Below are 12,509 nucleotides of genomic sequence, written 5' to 3'. Positions count from 1 at the left end.
ATCCCCACAGTTTTTTTCCTATCCATATTACTAAGGAGGCACACATGTAAAACAAGAGCAGGTGAAATGAGGTGGGTGCTGACTACACACAACATTGAGTATGAGAGTTGTGTACTCCCTTTACATCCAGTCAAAACACACACCCTGCAAATTCTAGGTGCACGCACAATGTGCAGTGCTACCTTATCTGGAGAGGCCATCTTGGTTACTCTTTACAACAGTCTGGCAGCCCACTGAGAGGAAGGATGGCCACTCATGCACCCCGCTCACTAGCTTAGGTTACCCATCACTGTGCTACAAATAGCACTGCAGCGCTGACAGAGAGGCCTCTCGTTTTACAGTTGAGAGAGCTGCTGTGAGCTGCTGGCTACACTGCAGATTTCATGTGGAATTATAATTTTTGCAGTTTATGTTCCTATTCCATCTCTATATTCAGGGGCTTTGGGAACAATTTTTATAATGGAGTGTCGGGGATATTTTATCTCAAGGACATTATCACCCCCGTGTGTCAGGGGAAACAAGCCTCTGGCTGTGTTAAAATCTATGCAGGTACATGGAAAATCTAAAGTCTCATAGGCTGCCATTTAGCAGCCTCCCCCAGTGGTCACTCTGAGTCAGTTGGTTTCCCCGGTAACCTGAACTCATGAATAATTCATGACGGCAGGTTTGAAATGGAGTCCTCCGACTGGCCAGGGTGCTGGGTTTTCTAGCACCTTTGGCCAAGAGGAGGACCTGTTTGAAGACACCTGTGTAGAATCTTGGATATTATAATTAGCTAATGAATAATCATGAGATCTCTCTATAAATTCAGGGCTGTCAGCTCATTCTGCGGCCCTTGGGGACTCAGATAAGAACTCTGATACCCAGCATAGGAGAGTGTTGGCTGCACTGTGGCGTCCGCTGTTCCTTAGGCTAGCTCACCTGAGCGAAGAGGTGAAATCACTGCGGCGCCCACCCCTCAGGTGGTGCCGGCCATGAGCTGAAATAACACCACAGCTGCGGTAGCCTGCCTCAGGAGCCCGCCAACAGGGAAGCGGCGCCAGCGCTCTAGCGCCTCACCGATCATGAGCGGCGCGCTTGCATCGAGGAGCAACAAGTGAGCTTCTCAGCGTACCTGCTGGGTGGCGAACTGGCCCGTGGCTCCAGCCACGGGTACTGCGTACCCAGCGGGGAAACCAGAAGCCCACCAACATCGTGTCATCATCGTTGCTCCTCCGGCCATTCCATCGCCTGCGCGCCACCTCCTTATTAAGACAACCACTCACCTGGACTGGACCACACTGGATTGGACAACCACCTACCACCTGATGTCGGGACACGTAAAATACCTATTAACTCGTGGCATAGCCCGGTGGCATTTACACACTGAATTTGACACTCTCACTTACCTGAGAAGACATTTTATCATAGTGGGCACCGGGACCCCTAATTGGGGGACAGAGGGTCGCAACCTTTGTCGTGCCGTCTCTCGGCAGGGGGAGGGCAGAACCCGGGGGCCTGACCCCTTAGGGCCGGGCCTAAGAAGCCCATAAATTCCCAACTAGGGGTACACTTGTTTAAATATTGAATATAATTAGTTGTAGTTTTAGCGTTCTTGATCATATAGAGTTATTAGGAATAGTAGTTAAACAGAGTTAATAGAACTATTAGTTAAATAGGGCTATCACAGTAAAGAACTTGACTTGTTGCTGTGGGGCGTAAATAAAGCCTCTTTACTCCCTTTCCCCTTTATCCTTTCCCCGTATTTATCCCAATAGGGGCCAAAGACCCCTGGGAAAGGGCTGGTGTTTAGGGGGGCTGGCTTCAGGTAGAATCCCCGGCAGTCCCCACCACCAGCCACTTGGGCCGGGAGTAGCGCCCCAACCCAGATTCCCTTTACCTTTCCCCTTTTCCCCCAACTTATTCATCGAACCTCTTCCTTTGCGGAAGAATAAAGTTGATGGTACAGGAGATCTTCATGGAGTATAAATTAATAACTGTGAGTTAAACCTAGTTGAATTACTAGTAATAATATATATTGGTTCATGTTTGTTTCCTATTGTTTTTTATTAATAAATCATTTATTAGCTTCACCTTTACTCTGTGCCTGAGCCTCCCTCTCTGTCCTGACCACTACCTGCTAGGGGGATAAGGTGAGACCTTAGGTACGCTTGCATTGCCCCTCTTCTCCTGCCTGGTGGGTTGGTTGGATCCCCCCCGGGAACCGTGGGTCCTGGCGGCCGACTCGCCCGCACTATCTCGGTCACCAAGCGGGGAGAAACCACCGGATGCTGACATGGAGATGCTGAACGCAGAAACTATGTGTTTAGTTACAGAACAGCAAGAAGTCCTGTGGCACCTTACAGACTAACAGATATTTTGGAGCATAAGCTTTCATGAGCAAAGACCTGCTTCATCAGATGCATGAGTGGGAGGGTGGTTTCAGAGGGGTATTTAAAGAGTGGGGTCCCAGTAAAAGGGCCAGAGCTGACAAGGTCTATTCAGGCAGGGTGGAAAAGGCCCATTATCAGTAGCATACCTATCAAGTAGTACTTTGTCAGCTCTGGGCCTCCCTTTTACTGGGACTCCACTCATGCATCTGATGAAGTGGGTCTTTGCCCACGAAAGCTTATGCTCTAAAATATCTGTTAGTCTATAAGGTGCCACAGGACTTCTTGTTGTTCTCAAAGATACAGACTAACACAGCTACCTCTCTGATACATGTGTTTAGTTGTTATTAGTACTCCAAGCCAGGAAGTGCTTTCTGTTTCTCTCCTAATTCTAGCATCCTGTCTGTGTTAAAGATGAGACAGCTGGAGGCCACACTGTAGAACTCCTAAGGACTGTATGGGTATGCCCAGTGCTATTTTTTTTTTTTTGGTAAGGGGAAAAAAAAAGAGGAACCAGTACTCAGCCAGCTCCCTGTCCCCCACTCCCAGCTAATCCCACAGCTGGAGCTGCTGAGGTACTGGCACAAAAAAAACACTGCTTATGTCTGTACTGCAAAATAATCCTGGGTTCATAATCAGGTTCAAGTGTAATCCATATTCCATCTACATACACATCACATTAATGCAAGGCTCAGACCCAGAGGTGAAGGGGCCTATGGAAGGTGGCGGGTCAAAACCCACGTCAAGCCATGATTCAGATACGAGCCCTATTGCTCTGAAGTATAGATGCAGCCCTTCCTGACTTAAGAATCTCCCACAAGTATCCCACAATCCCATGGGTTAATTTCCTTTGACTTCTCTGTTCCAAAAATCTCTGGTGAAATCAGTTGAAAATGCAAGCCAGCTCCCCTTTCAGACAGCCGCAGCACAGTGAGTTGCTGTTAACCCTTTCATGGTTTCCTAGTCCCTGAGCTGCAAACACACTATTGGAGAGCCTGCTGCAATTTCAGTGGAGGACAAATGCTTTTGTGAGGCATGCTACTTCTTGGTCACAGGAGCTCAGCCAGATTGTGGTGAATTCAGTAAAGTGTGGACTTTAGCAAAAGTACCAGGAATGACTACATGTACCAGCAGATAGCTTAAACAGCTGGTAGCCTTGCAAAATTTCCACACTGCTGATCAGTGCAAGGGACAGACTCTGTGGTTCAAGAGCAACCATAAGATGAATAGGGACCAGAACCACACCTCAGACACACTAGCAACTTCCTGCCCATTTCATAAGGACTTTGGCCAGGTGCTGCGCACTGCCCTCCCCCCCTCACCCCCAGCACAGAGCTAAGAGTGGTGCACGTTGACCTGATCAGGCACAATGGTGCCTGCTGTCCTCTGAATCCAGCATGGGAACTGATGCAGGTTCCAAGTGAGGAGCATGAAGTGACTGTTTATGAACAAGTCCAGGGCAGGCTGAGGGAGGGGATCAAGAGCAAATTCTGGGTCTATATACAGAAGGAGTATTTGATGTCCCCTACCACCCAGGAACATTGTACTGTCAAGCCTTCAGCAAGCCCAGAAGAGGCAGAAGCTGCCCCTTGCTGAGGGAGGCTCTCTAGCAGTACCTCAAATTTGACAGCAAAGCTAGGCCTTCCTTGGGTGGCAAGAGGACGCAACAAAGCAACCCCCTACCACCTTTTAGGTCCAGGTCCCACCTCTGCGGACTTATGACGGGGTGCACACTTGGTTGACCTGGACTCCACCGAACCCCCACTCTTGGGCAGGCAGGAACTAGGAGTGACGAGACAGACAACCGGATTGTTTCAAACACTTACAATAAGTTTATTATTTCTTAAGGAAGAAATGGAATATTATTGCAAGTTCTTATTTTAGCAACGGTACACGCCTACTTGAGTTAAAAACAAGGTGTTCGTGTTAACACTAAAGTCACGTGGTTTCAGATAAATTAGGTGTAGAGGTAGATTGTTGTTGAGGTAGGTTTGAAGGAAGTTGTATAGAATTAAGTTGTATAGAAATAAGTTTGAAGGAAAGTAATAAATATAATAAATATTAATAACTATATAAATGTATGTGTTTTTTCTAAAATAAAGGAGGGGGAGGACGCTACTCCTCTTACCCCTACTGGGATCGGGTCGCTACTCCGATCCAAATATTAAATATGGCCAGTGGAGGATTTCCCTCTCAATTGAGCCAGAGAAGAAAATAGGAAAGAAGGGAGGCCACTCCTTCACCTTAGGGTGTATTTTTGTAATAAGTTGCTAGCAAGTGACTACCAATTCCTCCATAAGTAAATATTGTTAACTAACAACTAATATCTATAATTAATGTACTAAAATAATTTAACAAATTTATCTTATTTACTACTAACAATTCTAATAATTTAACTAATTAAATAACATTAAAAACCCATCTATAAATACGTCTATAAATACTAATTAATTATAACAATAATAACAGTTCTAAATTGAGCAAGCTTAAGTGTCCTTTTTTAAATTAGAGTCCAGCCAGAGGCCAGCAAGGCCCAGCCTTGGGGTCAGGCCCCCAGGCACTGCCCCTACCTTGCCAGGCAGGGACACAGCAAGGGGATTAACCTTGCTCCCCCACTGGGGATCCCATTGCCACTGACTGGAGTGGCAATGTGGTGTCTGTGGCTCTACGCAAAGCGCAGGCCTGTCAGTGAGGATACTTCTCTCAATCAGTGTATCACGTCCAGTGAATGAGTCAGGTCCGGTAAGCAGGTCAAGTCCGGTGAGTGTGATGGCGGGCCCTGAGTTTCACTGAGCCAAGCTGTGCAGTACCTGCACAAGTGCAGGCCAGTTCAACAGCTGGTAGCTTCCCCACAGGGACACCGCTTGCTGCTCGTGCTGCTGTCGCTGCTTGCCACAGGAGCGTGGGTGATAGGCAATCTTGTGCTTCCAGATGAGTGGTGTGCAATCTTGCGCCTTGGGTAGGTAGCATTGTTCAGCTCTTCTCTCTTCTTTCTTTGCCTTTTCAGGCTAGCCTGGGGACTGGCAGACATTCCATAGAACCACACCTTCCCATCAAGGGCCACAGAATGGGCTGCGAGCCCTGCTTTTATAGAACGGTCTCGTGAATATGTATGAGAGTATTAGCATGCAGGCAAAGTCTTCAAACAGATCCTCACTTTGGTGGAAGGTTCTGGAAGTTCTCCAGAGCCACCCAATCAGAGCACTGCATGCAAATCTAGAGTACCCATGATTCATGAATATGGATGATCTGATGGAATCTTTTCAAGTTGCCGGGGGAGCTAACCGTCAAAAAGTAACCGTTGGACTGCTGCTAACTGGCAGGCTATGACAATTTGAGGCTTCATGTGTCTGAGGGGATTTTTCCTCACAGAGCCCTTTCCTGCCAAAAGCATGCTGTCCCTGACTCACGGGAGTGATTATGTCCACAGGGATGTTTAAACACGACACCCCTCAGCTCAGTAATTTTCTGACTCAAAGCTTATTACAACAGTCATGGGAGGGTTTTTTGCTCTGTGTACCAATGCAACAGCTATGAGATGCCCCAGCTACCAGTGTGTATCTGCGAATGGTAGATTGCATCCCTGAACCTTGGGGGTCTGCTCCCCACTACATGGAATTCCACACCCTTGAGCAATGTAGTTATACCAGCCTAAGTGCTGGCATAGACAACACTATGTCAGTGGGAGAGCTCCTGACAACATAAATCCCACCTCTCACAGATATGAATTTATTAAGCTGGCAGGGGAGATCTCTCTCACTGCCTCAGAGCATCTTCACCTACTCTTCTCGGAGAGGAGGCCACAAGTCCCATCCATGGCACTGTCACAATTAGGAAACCACATTCTCTCAAAGGCTGTGTCTACACGTGCACGCTACTTCGAAATAGCGCCTGTCACGGCTACACATGTTGGGCGCTATTTCGAAGTTGAAATCGACGTTAGGTGGTGAGACGTCGAAGTCGCTAACCCCATGAGGGGATGGGAATAGCGCCCTACTTCAAAGTTGAACGTCGAAGTAGCACACGTGTAGACAATCTGCGTCCCACACCATCGAAATAGCGGGGTCCCCCATGGCGGCCATCAGCTGAGGGGTTGAGAGACGCTCTCTCTCCAGCCCCTGTGGGGCTCTATGGTCATTGTGTGCAGCAGCCCTTAACCCAGGGCTTCTGGCTGCTGCTGCAGCGGCTGGGGATCCATGCTGCATGCACAGGGTCTGCAACCAGTTGTCGGCTCTGTGGATCTTGTGTTGTTTAGTGCAACTGTGTCTGGGAGGGGCCCTTTAAGGGAGCGGCTTGCTGTTGAGTCTGCCCTGTGACCTGTCTGCAGCTGTTCCTGGCACCCTTATTTCGATGTGTGCTACTTTGGCGTGTAGACGTTTCCTCGCAGCGCCTATTTGGATGTGGTGCTGCCCAACGTCGAAGTTGAACGTCGACGTTTCCAGCCTTGGAGGACGTGTAGACGTTATTAATCGAAATGGAGTATTTCGATGTCGCTACATTGAAATAAGCTATTTCGATGTAGCGTGCACGTGTAGACGTAGCCAAAGCCAGCAATTAACTCAAGAATATCTTTAATGCCTGACACTTTAGGGTAAACCACATGCCTGATTGCCTCAGAAATCTTAGCTGCTACTTTATCCACAGTTGACTTTTCTACACCAAACTGATTGGCCTCCTCAGACTTCTGTTACCAATTTCCAGATGGTAATAGCCGCCTGCTTTTGGATACTGGAGCGTCAGGGCAAGCTGTCCACAAAGCTTCAGGAAGGTGGCTTTCTTCATGCAAAAGTACTAGACCCACTACACTGTTGGCTGTCTGCATGACAGTTTCATCTCACCAGTTTGGGCTTGTAGTCCTGTACTAGAAGTACTGGTCTCTGTAGGAGGCATCAGAGGCTATGATGATTGTACCAAGAAAGAAGCATCTGTCAGTGCCATGCCACAATACTCTGCTGACTCCTACTCCATAGTGAAATCCGTCAGGTGCCTTTGTTAGGACAGAAAATGTTGCCTAAATGTCCACTGGCACTTAACAGAAGCTCTGTCCATTTTGAGACAGCAGTGAAAGCACAAGTGAGAAACGTTCTTCAGAAGCTGCCTCCTCCATGTTGCTAGCTCTGGTAGCTGGGAGCACATAGAACAAAATGGCTGCTCAGCAGGCTGTATTAGTAAGGGGTTCAAAATTCATCTTACTTGCAGTATAGTCAGGAAAGCTTTTGTGCAGAGCTTTGCAGTCAAAAGACTAGACCAGCCACATACTGGGAGGCTGCTAGGGTCTCTGGGATTTGGTTAGTTGGACTCAGGTCAGCATGCTGCAGTGTGCGTGATGGGGTCCCAGATTTGAGTGTGGGTTTGAAAAGTCTCTTAGCATAGACTTAAGAATCAATGTAGATTCTCAAGACCAGCTTACTTGAGTCAGCTTCCTTGATTTCCAGTAACCCTGTTTACATTGCAATGTACAGAAACTCCATGTTGACGTGCATCTGATGAAGGGTATCTGCCCACAAAAGCATATGCCCCAATAAATGTTAGGTGCCACAGGACTTTCCCTTGTTTTTGTGGATACAGACTAACATGGCTATCCCCTGATACTTGTCTCCATGCGAGTTGTGGAGCTGCAAGAGTTTGGCATTCTCTTTCCTAGGCTTGCTTCTTTGTCCTTTATTTAGTTAGTTCATTTGCTTTCTCAAAAGTAAGAAGCCTTTTGTATTGGATTATGAGAGGTCTTGGTAGTTTAGAGTTGCGCTGTTTCTAAATAAATCCACCCACTTGGTGAAAACAAAGCTCCATTGTATCTTGATTTGGAGACACTGACAAATGAGTCAAGGTTTGCTCTTTGTTTATAATGTCACCTGAGTCTCTTCAGTGATTTATAGTCCTCGCTGTATGTGGATACTGTTTATAAGATGTGTACTATAAAGGGAGATATAATATTGTTTGACAAAGATTCCAGCGATAGTGGCAGTGTATTTAAATACTCTAGCCAACTCTTTGGATCATTGCTCCTATGAAAAGCCAGAGAAAAAAATGGTCGGAAAAATAGTTTCCCTCTGTTTTGGCAAAAGTATATTTGTTTTCCAGTGATTAAAAACTGGAAGCTGCAAAAGAATGATTGGGGAAAAGATTACACCTGAAGCCCAGCCCCCCTGAAGCCTTAGGGAAAATTGTTAAAGCCTTATGCGGATCCAAAATTGCTACCCTCATCTGTGTCTGTAAAAATGAGCTGCCAGATGTCTGGCTCTACATCTGCAGATGCAGATACCTGTTGATATAAAGCAGATATCCATGGATTTGCAGGACTGTAAAAACATGCCCTGAGTGAACTTTGTAGTGGTATCCCCTCTCCTCACCTTGTTTTCCCTGATCCTTATGGGCTTTCCACGTGCCTTTGCCCCTGCCCCCTGCCCACTCCTAACCTCTGTACTGTGCTACTTTCATCCCATCACTCCCAACTCTTGTGCTGTGCCCCCTTTGCGTCTACCCCCCACACTTCTCCCTGTACCACTTCCTGCCTCCCTAAGCTATGCACCCTGCTGCTGCAGTTCAACCCTAAACCATCAACTCCTGCACTGTGCCCTCTCTTTGCCTTTAACCCCTGCACTCTCCCCTTCACCTTTCTCCTGTGCCCATGTCAAGAAACTCACCAGGATCCAGGGAGCAGATGCTCACTCCCTCCTGCTCCCAACTGTTGCTCTTTTGAACACCTCTGAGGGGTTGTGGCAGAGTGGGAAAGCAACCATCTGCACCCCTGCCCCCGGCCTCACACACACCATGTTCTTCTCCATTGGGAGGAAACATGAAGAAATCTGTCTCCCACCCCTGCCGCACAGAGCCAACCTTCCCTGGATTAGTTTCTGATGTACACCTCTGCATTGCCATACGGCATCCCTTGGACTGCTGGGTGCCCTGGACTGCTGTCCTAGTGGCCCATCCCTAAGTCTGGCCCTGCTGAAGCCCACAACCATAAGAGGCAGGTATAATAGGCCAGGGAAGGCTAAGCCACCTGACCCAAGATCCACACTACTTGCTGCTGCTGTTGCTGCTGCCTGCTGATAAGGCCTCCACTCCACTACTACCACAAGTGTTCTCTGTAAACTGTGCATGTGTGTGTAGCTGCTCAGGAGAAATTCAAATATCACTTAGCTGATTAGCAGAAGAGGGACTTGGCAAGCCGGTGGTGGGCAGGTGGGAGAGTGAGGCAGCTCAGCTGGGCACTGGGGCTGCACTGATGTTGGGGGAGCTGGTGGCTTGTTTGGAGCTGGGTGGCTTGGCGGGCTGGTCTGGTGCTGGGGCCGACTGCTCAGCCCAGCACTGGAGCTGTCCAAGTTCAGCCCAGAGAGGCCCTTCAGGGTGGTGGGTGGGGGGTATTGCCTGGGCTAAGCCCAGCACTAAGGCAGGGTGTGCAGCTCTTCCTGGTGTGGCTGGGGCAGGCTCCTTCAGTCATGGGGTAAGGGGCCCTCAGGTCTTCTCCTGTTAAAGAGGGGTGGGTTTCAGGGCTTGGGGATGGGGCCTTCAGCAAAAGAGGTGGGGTTGGCGAGCTAGCCTCCCCATAACCATTGAAATGTATAGGAATTTTTGCCTTTCGGCAGCCAGCTTCTGGCTGTCACTCCCATTCTGTGGGAAGAACATTGTATCACCAAAACATGGCAAAGGTACTACCATGCTGGCAAATCAGCTGCCAGCTCTTGCCAAGTTTGTAGATGTCCGGTGAGCACTGACAAATTCAGAGCTGGAAATCAGACCAGGTCACCTAAATGTTAATATTGTTCAAAATATGTATTAGACTTGCATGGATGTATTTAGTGTTCAGTTTGTATAAAGTACCTGTAAGTTGCTGCATGCATTAATCTTACTTATACTGTCTGTGTTCCATGACACCAGGTAAAATTTTATTTTATAACTGTTAAAATTGCCTGCTCAGAACTTGTAAATTCAAATAGGAAGAGTGGTTTCCTCAACCCATCCGGGAGAGCAGTCTAAATTAAGTGGGCCATTGTAGGACAAAAGCTTTGTCAATAGCTCATCCAACCCTAGGTACCTGCAGAAGGCCTCATCACAGTGATTGGAATGCTGGAAGAAGCAAATAAAAATAGTGCATGAGGAAGCTTTTTCATCTGTTTGCTGTTTTTGAGCTCTGACAAGGGCTGACACGAAATAAAAGCAGAACTCCCCAAGGGTTAACCTGGAATTAGTCCTAAAAGACATTCATGCTGACAGATTACTGTATCTGTCACCTTTTGTAACCAAAGACTGAATTTATTTGTGTGTATGTGGCCTACGGTAACCTGCACATAACTCTAAAGTTTCTTTTTTCTAATTTACTGTAGGATTGTTATTTAGTTTTACTATAGGATTGGCTACCAGCACTGTCTTTGCAAATAACGAGCAGTCATGTAGCACCTGAGAGACTAACAACTTTATTTGGTCATGAGCTTTCATGGGTAAAACCTACTTCCTCATAACTAAGGTACAAATTGATCTGGGATAAGTGGCTGACCACTTTGGTATGATAGGAGAAATTTAAATATTCTGTGATTTTCGGTATAAGCAACTCAGTGTTAAGACTGCAGCTGTGATCCAGAAGTTCACATTTGTTATTGGTGAAATCTAGTTATAGAATATACAGTTAGGTGGGGGTGTATGCTCTGCTTTTAACAGTCTGCCTAGTGATTGGCATTGAACCACTCCAGCTAGTGTGACAGATGCTTTAAAATAATCACTGTTTCAAAACTCCTATTTTTCTCTCTTTTTAAAGTGATGTTAGAGAGTTCCTCCTCATTCCATTTTTTGGCACTGCAGTCTGTTTCCATAGCAATGGAGAAAGCAACCACCAGTAGATATAGAAGAGGAATGTGTTTAGATATGTGTAGCTGAAGCTGAGGGCTACAAACTTTGTTTTTCAGTAGCTCCGACAGCCTCATAAAATTCCTCTCCATTAATTCTAATGGCATTACTCCCGTGAAGAATATGGTCCAATATGTCTAAATGTACTTTAAAATTTAAACTTTTGTTAAAAAGGAGTTTTTAAAGATCTCACACTACAGGCCTTTTAAAAATTGTTTCCTTTTACAAATAGAATGTAAAGAATATTCTGTCAAAACAATAACCCACTTCAGGGAGAGCAGCCGTATTGTACTTCTACACTTCATGGGTAACTGAAGGTATGTGTGTGGGTATAAGATAAAACTGCACAACACCATGCTGTTTGTTATGCACTGTCTTATTTTTATATGTATGCAAAATATGTTAATACAGCATTATAACTGACATTTTCAATGCATAAGAATTTTAAAAGTTTCCACACCTGCTATAACATGGGCTTATAACTGTGAGGCATTTTACATTATTGCATATAGCGCTAGATTTTTTTGTAGGGGGTGAATTAAGATAGAATGGTTTTATGATCAAATTAAATATCAGTGACTGGGAGAGTACAGCTGACTCATGCAAACCTGGTGCCTACTGGGTTTGGTGGAACTTGGCAGGAAGATCAAGGATTTGTGGATAGGAGGAAGGTACAAATCAATTCACAGTGACTGGCAGGATTAGCAGGAGAATCAGTGTACAGGACCCAGTTTGGACGGGTGTGACATTTTGGGTGAGTTTGGCTTGAAGCCACAACCGATAGAGTGATGCAGATTTACTGGAGGGCCTTAAAAGTGGGGTGATCCAGACCCAATTCATGTCTGGATATGAGATGTGTATCTCCACCCAAGACAGAAGCCCCTGGACTCCAACTTTGACCCTCTGCCCCAGGGGGCCGGTTTTAGGTGGTAAATCTCAGACAGGTTTGCATTTTGGGTCCCTCTCCTGGGGTTATGCAGTAATTTTTGTTGACAGACCAGGGTCATGGTGCAGTGAAGTCTGAGAAGAGCTGCTCTGGACTCTTGCACAGATTTTCAGAACTTATGTGGGGTGAAACCACAACAGGGAAGAGAAGTGAGGGGCTCTATTACAACCATTCCCTTGCGACTAAGCGGGACAGCAGGAGTTTTCAGAGTCCTTCTTTGGGTGAGGCTTTGTTTCGCCCCCGCATACGTGCCTGAAGAAGCCTGTCTGTCGGTATCTATAAGCTTTCAAAGAGAGGCCCATGCTTAGTCTTGGGAATTGTTTCTTCCTTCCTCTCTTGCGGCTGTAGCA

The sequence above is a fragment of the Carettochelys insculpta genome, chromosome 4 (genome assembly GCF_033958435.1).
Source record: "Carettochelys insculpta isolate YL-2023 chromosome 4, ASM3395843v1, whole genome shotgun sequence".
Classification (NCBI taxonomy): Eukaryota; Metazoa; Chordata; order Testudines; family Carettochelyidae; genus Carettochelys; species Carettochelys insculpta.
Note: the sequence above shows the minus strand (reverse complement) of the source record.